The sequence below is a fragment of the Schistocerca piceifrons genome, chromosome 1 (assembly GCF_021461385.2).
Source record: "Schistocerca piceifrons isolate TAMUIC-IGC-003096 chromosome 1, iqSchPice1.1, whole genome shotgun sequence".
NCBI classification, from domain to species: Eukaryota; Metazoa; Arthropoda; class Insecta; order Orthoptera; family Acrididae; genus Schistocerca; species Schistocerca piceifrons.
The window spans coordinates 49934033-49943959 of NC_060138.1; the positions used below are offsets into that span (position 1 = coordinate 49934033).

A 9927-nucleotide genomic window follows, 5' to 3' on the forward strand; every position below is an offset into this window, starting at 1 on the left:
CGATCGGATGGTCCTGATGGGCCACTTGTGACCTGAGGAGGGAGTGCGTTTTTAGTAATATTGTGGAGTATAGAAAACTCTCTCCCTCGCCTTCCGAACAAGCCGACCGGCCGCCGTGTCATCCTCAGCCTATAGGGGTCACTCGATGAGGCTATGGAGGGTCATGTGGTCAGCACAACGCTCTCCCGACCGCAGGTCAGTTTCCGAGACCGGAGCCGCTACATCTCAATCAAGTAGCTCCTCAGTTTGCCTCACAAGGGCTGAGTGCACCACCCCGCTGGCCAACAGCGCTCGCCATACCGGATGGTTACCCATCCAAGTACTAGCCCAGCCCGACAACCCTTAACTTCGGTGATCTGACGGGAACCGGTGTTACCATTGCGGCAAGGTCGTTATCGGAGTATAGAAAGGTAAGTATAATTTCAAAACAGCCAAGATGGCTATTGTACAGCATTTATTGTGATGATCATATTCAGCAGACTACGTTGGCATCGTTAAAGAGCTTCACAGTTAATGCTGTCAATTGCGATCCTGGCTGTTTGAAGTTGTACTTCTGTTTCTGGATTAATCTAGATCACCCCCTAACTTGACAATGTCAAAAATGTGGAGTACCTCAAGCTCACTTCGCGTAAATACAGTTACGTTTTAGGCAATGGAGTTGAACGCCACTATTTTACTTCCATTCTGGTTTTTGTAAAATGCTAGACAGTGGAGTCCTACTTTCCTCACGACAGTTTATATTTTCCCTTGCACGCTGCTGTGATAAAAACGTATCCCACGCTGTCATCCAGAGCTACATTTGCATCTTTATTCTGAAAGCCTCCTGCCGATGTGTGTGACAGATCTTGTACCGCTAGCTTTCCCACATTTCACATTCATGGTTGGTGGGAATAACGACCGTTACGCATCGGTATGTGTTCTGATTCCTCTGATTTTCTCGAGGACGCCATTTCACGAGACGTCTATGGGAGGAGTTCATGTGCTGCCTGACGACTTTTCTCGGAACATACGCTCTCGAAAACCCAACGGGAAGTCTCTGTGCTGCACAATGCCGATCATGTAGCGTCAGCCGCTAGCAGCTCGTTAGGCGTAAACGTACTACTCTCGCATTTAGTAAACGATCTCATGACGAAATCGCGGTCTCTTCAGTTCTAGAATGTTCAAACGTGTGTGAAATCCTATGGAACTTAACTGCTAAGGTCATCAGCCCCTAAGCTTACACACTACTTAACCCAAATTATCCTAAGGACAAACACACACAGCCATGACCGAGGGAGGACTCGAACCTCCGCCGGGACCAGCCGCACAGTTCATGACTGCTGTGCCTAAGACCGCACGGCTGAACCCACGCGGCTGTTCTCTTCAGTGTACCTACTCATCTGTTAATTCAGTCTTATAAGGGACAACACTGGTGCGCGAAATTCAAGAATCAGTCTGAGAAGTTTTTTACGTCATTTCTTTTCTAGGAGAAGAGGACTTACTTAACATTCCGCTAAGAACCGCAGTCAGCCATTATGGTTTCCAAACAATAGATTTTTCGGTTATTCCACTGCAGCTCTCTCCGAACGGTTTGGTGGGCGGTGTTGTAATGCCTTCGTACTGGATCACTTCAGCTACTTATGCGAAAACGTTATTTTTATTGACGTTGAAGATCAACTCAGAGTCCAGGCACCAGTTGTCGATCTTCTGCAGATGTTTCATCTCTTCGCTACAGACGTTTGGCGTTGAAATCCCTTGGGACTACAGCACTGTCCACGAACAGCATCAAGGAGCACTCCCGCTATCCACGAGGCAATTCTTGCATTTTATAAACAATGACGGCACTGTTACACTCCCTTGCGGTACTCCCGATGATGTTTTTACATATGTCAATTTCGGACCGTTGAGAATGTCATGTTTGTTGTATGTGCTAGGAACTTTTGAATTCAGTCACGACCCTGGCCGGATATTTGGAAAGATTTTTTTTTCTTTACAAAACGAGAGTGCAAAACGGCGTCTAATGCCTTCTGGAAACCAATGAACACGGCATCAACCTCATTTCGTGCTCCGCATCTCATCGATGAAGAGAGCGATCTGATTTTACTAAGTACCCAAAGGCTGTTAATTTCAAGTCACATCTAGTGTCAGCTGTCGGACACTAGTCAAAGCTTTCTTTTACTTGCTCCGGAAAGGCTCAAAATCATGAAAAGTTCAATTTTTACTTTTTTGGGTTTTCTGAATTTGCAGACTATTACCTTTTAATAGATATATAACTTATTCAATTCCGAAGACTACAACTATTTTGAAATTTTCTTTGAAATGTGTTCTACATGGGCGTGACCCACGGTGGCGCTGTTAAACTGCTGTCAAATGGTGTTATTATTAACGTCCGTGTTCATCAGGTACATTTTAGTGATGTGAGATAAAGTATGTGTTGTGGCTAACCTGTGATGGTTCAATATATATCGCTGGTGTGATTGTCGATTGTTTCATGTTTATTTACTCTGTCGTTATCTCGAAAATATTCGTAATTAATTCTGTTTCTTGAGTCTCTGTTTTGTTGAAGTGTAATAATGAGTAAAAGTAAAGTTATTAGAAATCCTCTGAAGGCTTTTAAGAAAAGGAGAAATGTTGGAAAGCCAAAGGTATGTGTTATTACTGTAAACAATAAAGACGATAACCAAGTGAGTGAACCTAACCTCTCAAGTACACCTGCCCATAGCAGTCAAAGAGGGAAAGAAAATACTTCACAGATGAAGCTTGGTTCAATGAGTGAAAACTATGAATGTTTTATGGGCGAATCGGATGTGAATGAAATATTTGATATGTCGGTTCTCAAAGGAATTTTTTCAAACTGTGTAAGATGTATTCATTGTAGTGAAGTTGGTCTGGAACTCTTCGTAATAAAGCACGTAGGACTTGCTAGTGAAATACAACTGAAATGTGATAAGTGTTCATACATGACCACCTTTTGGAACAGTGTTGCAGTAACTGCAACTGAAGAAAATGGCAGCAAAATCTACGAACACAACAACGAGCGATGCTTACTTTATACAAGGAACGCCTTCGGGCTGCAGACAGGGCTGTAGAGAGTCTAGAAATACAAGCAAGAGTAAACAGGAGGAGGAACAAGAGGAAGCTGGAGGAGGAGTTTGCAGAGGATGAAGATAATCCATCCTATGGACCAGGAATGCACTAAAAAGTTAATCCAATCTTTGTCGTTCGATTCCCAAAACATTTATTTTCTCATACTAATTACATGTTTTCTAAGGATCTTCCAAACATATTTGTTTCAAACTTTCAGTAAATGTTACACAGTACCTACTGCATAATTTAACACAGCCTTTTTCCAAAAAACTGTATATTTTTTAAAATATAAGTAAAAATTGCAAAAAAAAAAGTTGTGAATTTTCATTACAATTGAAAAAAAATCATCTTTAATAACTGAACTAAAATTTTGTAAAATCCCTGTGTTAAGTTGTAGCCCATATTCCAATAAATAATGTGTAAAAAGTTCAACTTCCTACCTCAAATACTTTGTGAGGAAAGATGAAATTTATAAGCGTTATTTTAACATTGCAAGTATAGGGCGTTCCGGAGCCCCTTAAATTTATATTTACGCAAGACCTTGGAGTAAAACACACTGTAAAACATATTGCCATATCTTTGCGGCAGATTAATTAAAATATCCAGAGTTTGCATCAGCTTTAAAATTTCTTTAAGTAAACTCTACGATAAATTTTAAGACAACAAGTATTCGCAGTTATTAATTAATCAAATCATTTGAAAGGTAAGCATTTCAATGGCAAGTACACCAATCGCTTTTGCAATAAGTGAACATCAAGGTTCTCGTCTCCGAATGAACGTCGTCTATAAATCTGGTAGAGATAGCATTTTGAAATGCAAAATGTGGAGTAACTTCGATTTTCTGGTACTGTATTTTGTATTTATTACTCATCTCGAGAAAAATCTAAACTTAGACATCCTCCCCCTTGTACGTTATCCGCCATCTTTAAAAAACCGCAAAGAAACGGGACTTTTTTTCAGTTTTTCCTCAGTTACTCGATTCCAATGCATTTTAGGCAAAAATATGCCACTATCAATTTTACAGGACGTTAAATTTCCTGCAAGTTTTATATTCAATATGATAGTAATTTCGGAACCACCACTGAAATAAAAGGCGGTGAAATTCTGCAAATACGTCAATAAGTCAAAAAAAGTTTGATATATCAATGGTTTTACCTTAATAAATTTGTCGTGTACTTTTTTAGAAAACGCATTATAACGAATGTTGTAGAAGATCTAGTTATCTTGAAGATTGTTGTATACAAACTGTAATACACGCGCCCATAAATGTATAATTAACATTTTAGTGAAAGTTTACTGGAAACTGAAAATCACGCCCTCTAATAAACACAGTACACCTGAGTGTAATGTCATCTTGAAGCTATTCATTTCGTGGAGTACGTATTTTTGTTAAAGAAAAAGACATATTGTCAACACTTTTACATATACTTACATTTCAACTACATACAGATTCAAAATAGATCTTAAATTTTATTATAATGATATATACAAAATTAAAGTTAAAAATTCATCGTCTTTGTTTTGTTTTTTCTCATTTGGGCTTCTTGGCTCCTTTTCATCACTTTGACCAATAGGCAGTGGATCATCCAAGTCAACAGAATCCATTTGCTGCTGACAGTAGATATAAGCAAGATGTATAGATCGTGTCTTCAAAAACAAAACTAGCAAAAAAAAACTAGCAAAAAACAAAACTAGCAAAAAACAGTCTAAAGGAACTTGTAGTTACTGTGATTCATGGTGGTCCTCTGCCATTACACAAGGCGGGATACGTTTCAGGAAACGGTGTGGGATCGCCACGGACGGCAGCTCTGGCTCTGAAACGCCCTACCACGCTGCTCTTGTGGTGGGGCAATTCATTCCTCAACCACCTTGGGAGGCAGCAACTGGATGGTCGATGGTTCGTGTCGGCTCTGTGCAGATTGACTCCCCAAAGTGTCCTACACGTGTAAGGGACTGACAGGCAACTCCAAGATCTCCTCCACTTGCACCGTTCGCTGCGGTCATGCATTGACATTGAAAGATATCCGTTCATTCTCATTCATTATGTATGGCTTTTACATTTCTTTCACTTTTAATTTAACAATGAAAATATATATTCTTTCACCAATTTATAATATAAAGAAACATGCCTGAGTGACTGTGCAAAATCCCTTTTTGTGACAAAAATAACTGTGTCAAATACCGTACTGTGTTTAGGAACCAAAGACGTTACTCCCTGCATCAGAAATGCGAACATTATCATTACATTGTCTCTAATTACTATTATCTCTGTTGTTGACAACAAAGCTAATAATTAAACTCTGATAAACAACTAGATGAGGCCCGAACGTAAATATTCCTCTTTCTAGCCATTCTGACTAATAATTAAAAGTTTCAGCTACACTAGATCGACGTAGAGTTGGAGTGACGCTCGGGAGTCTGGCGAACGAACCCGCAAATGAAAGCGGCGACTTTCAACGAACTCAAGAGCACGCTACAAGAAATGTGCTACAGCTCTATACCAACATATTACCACACGACAAAACACACACAAGGCGAGTTTAATTTTAATGAACATTTCAATACTGCCTATTTACTTCTGTCTCGGGTTCTTCGGCCGACGTTCGTCTCCCGATTTTACTGACGTTTCGCCAGCACGAGTGGCTGGCATTGTCAAAGCTTCACCCTCGATAGCCGGTGGTGGACTGGAGCCGAACTAGCGGTCGCAGACTATATGTACCTGGCACGCCAACGTTCGAGGGCTTCTCGGCGGTCATTTCCGGTGCGGTTCTCCTCTTGCTGCCTCCGACGGTCGTTCGCTGCAGTACGGGAAGCCAGGATCCGTTTACCTTTTTTCTTTCCTCTTTCTTGTTGAAGCTGTTCCCGTGTTTGTGTATTTCTACAGCTTCTCTAAACAAGCGGGTGTGATAGTGCTTCTCTACAGCCAGAACGTCCGTGTCGGTGAATTTTATTACATGGTCGGTCTCACTCAGCGCGTGCTCTGCCACGGCCGATTTCTCCACCTGCCACAACCTGGAATGTCGCTTATGTTCTTTCATTCTGGTGTTGATTGACCGTCCAATCATTAAGACAAACTTTTACGCATGTGCATTTTATGCGGTATATTCCCGACATTGCAAGTGGGCCTCTTCTATCCTTTGCCGATCTAAGACATTCTTTGATCATCTTTGTCGGTTTGAAAATTGTCTTTACGCCATGTTTGTGCAATATACGGCCGATTCTATCCGTCACTCTGGGATTGTATGGCAGAAAGGCCGTATCCGACATTCCTTTTTCTGATTCCTTACTTCACCGAGAGCTTGGCTCTGTTAGACTTCTAATATAATTTGTGGAGTACCCATTGCTCCTCAGAACACATCCCAGATGTTGCATTTCGCGTTTGAGGTGCTGCGGCTCAGACATACGTCCTGCTCGCGTTACGAGCGTATGAATCATGCCTCTTTTCTGGCTCGGGTGATGGTCTGATAGTTTTTGCAGGTATCGGTCCGTGTGTGTCGGTTTTAGGTGCACGCTATGTCCCAGGTTTTCGCCGTCCATTGTGACCTGCACGGCACGTCTAGAAATGGTAGATTTTGTCCTTTTGTACTTCCACGGTAAATTTTATGTTGTTGTGGAGGCTGTTCAGGTGCCTTAGGAGGTCACCGAGCTGTTCTTCACCATGGCTCTACACAACGAAAGTATCATCGACGCGCTGAGTGAGAGCGACCATGTAATAAAATTCACCGACACGGAAGTTCTAGCTGTAGAGAAGCACTATCACACCCGCTTGTTTAGAGATGCTGTAGAAATACACAAACACGGGAAGAGCTTCAACAAGAAAGTGGAAAGCCTTAAGGTAAGCGGATCCTGGCTTCCCGTACTGCAGTGAACGACTGTCGCAGGTAGCAAGAGGAGCCCTCGGACGTTGGCGCGCCAAATACATAGAGTCTAAGGCCGCGAGCTCGGCTCCAGTTCACCACCGGCAATGGAGGTTGAAGCTTTGACAATGCCAGCCACTCGTGCTGGCGATACGTCAGAAAAATCATTAGATAAACGTCGGCCGAAGAACCCGAGACAGAAGCAAATAGCTAGTTTGTCAACAACTGGCCACGAAAGCCTTAGCAATTTTGTAACATTTCAATAAACCACTTCGACAATACATGCTCATCTTGTATATAACACCGTAAAATACCGTAAAAGTAACAACATAGCTTGATAATTTTCTGTGCTTACTTCACACTGGTGAGAATCGATGGGCACAAGATTTTTTTATTCATTATTTTAATTTTTTACATTCATTCAGTTGACATGTCTCCTAGGTTACCGTTTCAATCCATGGCATGGGCCAGCAGTTTTAATGCTCTATAGACGCCAAACAAGTTCCTCTTCTTATTCTCACAAACTGTAATACGAACTTTGAAGGTTCACTTCTCACGTACACTTTTGGTGCTTTAAAGTGGTCTACCCGACGGAACTCTGTACGAATTCTGACAAATCACGAGCCATCCCCCTAAGTTCAGACTGTCAGATAGAAAGGCATCTAGTTCGCTACAAAGTCTATGCCGTCTGATTGGCTGGTTTAGCGGTGTATCAGTTCCCGCCCACACAGGCTCAACTGTCGTCTGGAGACAAGGAAACGGGGCCGTTGTTGCTAGTGGACGGAAGCGAGATGTTGCAGAACTTGGATTGGTAAGCGGGCGTGTTGTCAGTGACCGCCAAACTAAAGTCAGCAGATCCATTAGTTAGCAAGTATTGGTATTTTCCGTTTTCTTTGCAGTTCTCTCCCGAAAAGTCAGTAATTTCAAAGTTATTCTGGACTTGGCTTCTGATCCCTCTCCGTCAAGTAATTCAATTGAGCGTAGCCTCTCGTCACTCACGTTTCAGTGGAAATTTCTGTTCTTAGAAGTACAGTAACACTCATTTCTTTTGCACTTTAGTGTTTTGTGTGTGAAACTAACATTTTATAAAATATAGTTTCTGTGAAATAGGTCCATGATTCTTTGCGTTAGAGCACGTGACCACGTTGCAAATGGTTGCCCCTATGTGAAATTAATCTCGTATCAAACGCTTACACTCATGCTAATGTTGTCTGTATCCGTCAAACGAAAAACCATGTGTTGGATCTTATCGAGATTTCCTTAATTTTGGATGGAAGGCCATTTTTCCGCTTCGCCATTTTTGTACCGATGTTTTCCTCTGCTTATACTTTATTGGTTACGGTTGCATCGTGATAATTTATTTTTCTTGTTGTTAAATAACGAAACTGATTAATGACAGCGGTCAGCTACCACGATTTCTTTCTTATTACACTAACTTCGCCACTGTGGACAGGCTAGGCTGTCTTAGACAGTTGTTTCTCTCCCCAAATATCATGTCAGATTGTTGTAGAATAGGCCTGACTAACGAGATAATTCTTTATTTGTATAAGATCTAGTTTCCTTTATAGTAGAACATGTGTGAGTACCCAGACAATTCTATGTTTATATAAGACAAGTTTCCTTTGTAGTAGAAGATATGTGAGTTCCGACGTGATGCTATGTTTTTATAACACCAAGTTTCCCTTGTATTAAAACGTAGTGTTGATTTACATTACTTCTTTTACTGAAATTTGCTCCCACATAAGAACTGATCTGCAAGATCCCTGTAGATATTTTCTGCTAAGAAAAGAAATTGATAAATCAATGAATTACGTAGTCCGTACTCAAATGGTCGTACGGATCTCGCGTTTTCCGTTGCCAGGGCTCAATTAATTTTCTCAGACCTGTCTTAACCATTACGCTTATGGAACCACTGACAGACATATCAAATACTTCTTTTCTGAATAAGGGGAATGTCATGCTTTACTGTACCCAGTGCTAAAAATTCCATTAGATACGGTGATATTTGGTTCCTTTTTTGAGTGGCTGTAATGAGTATTGAAAATGTAGATCTGTGAGATTTTATAGAATCAGATGCGTAGGATCACTAATTACAATAATTCTGCACTGCCGAAATAGCGACAGCGTGTCTACTCTCCCTATTTGTTAGAAAACCTATCCAAAATTTTCATTTACCACAGAAATTAAACCACAAGGCACCGCTTTTAACATTCATAAAAATGAAGGCAGGGAAGAATGCACCCTTGAAAATACTGTATGTGCATCGGAAGTAATCACAGTGTCACAATAACACTGACCTGTGAGTGTGCCGTGTTGAAAGATTTTGAGGTCAGTACGCCCTTGTAACAATATGCAACCTCGTACCATAACACGAGGGCCATGAAAACCATCGTGTTCGGCAATATTCCTGGGTTAACTATATTACTACAGAGATGTCTCAGAATCCATAAAATAACCAACATCAGAACACCACAATGCTCGTCTTCTTACTTATCATCTTGTACAGGGTGAGTAATGCAAGACGTAACACCCCTTTTATTTTGTGAACGTTTACGCAAATCGAAAGTTGGATTCCGGCCAATTTTAGAGCTTCGAGATGCACGTAGTTTTTAGGTTGATTAATTTTTATAGCGCTGGTGTCAACGGACATACTGAAGCATGTACGTTTTTTGAATGGAACCGTGTACTTTTTGTAACGGCATTCGATAGCCCTTGAGAAGACAGTTACAGTGATTTAGCAATTGTTACTGTTGATGTTGAAACTGTTGTAAAGTAATTCGAGAAATGTCCTAGAATGTGAGATTACATGGTCGAAAACGGTTTTTGCGAAGAAAACACTGCCCAGTGGGTGTCCCGAATGCAGTTTCAAAAAGTATACGGTTCCATTTAAAAATTAAAAAAAAGTACTTCATTAAACATCTCGGTTGATACAACGCATTAACCAAACAGAAAAATACCTGTCTCTCGACGCGATATGTGTAACCGATCCAAAAAAAAAAGGGGG

The 9927-nt window shown here is 41.0% G+C and overlaps 1 pseudogene; it reads right to left on the bottom strand.

Moving 5' to 3' along the window:
- Positions 1–279: 279 nt before the first annotated feature.
- Positions 280–397, bottom strand: LOC124722093 (annotated as a pseudogene).
- Positions 398–9927: the final 9530 nt, after the last annotated feature.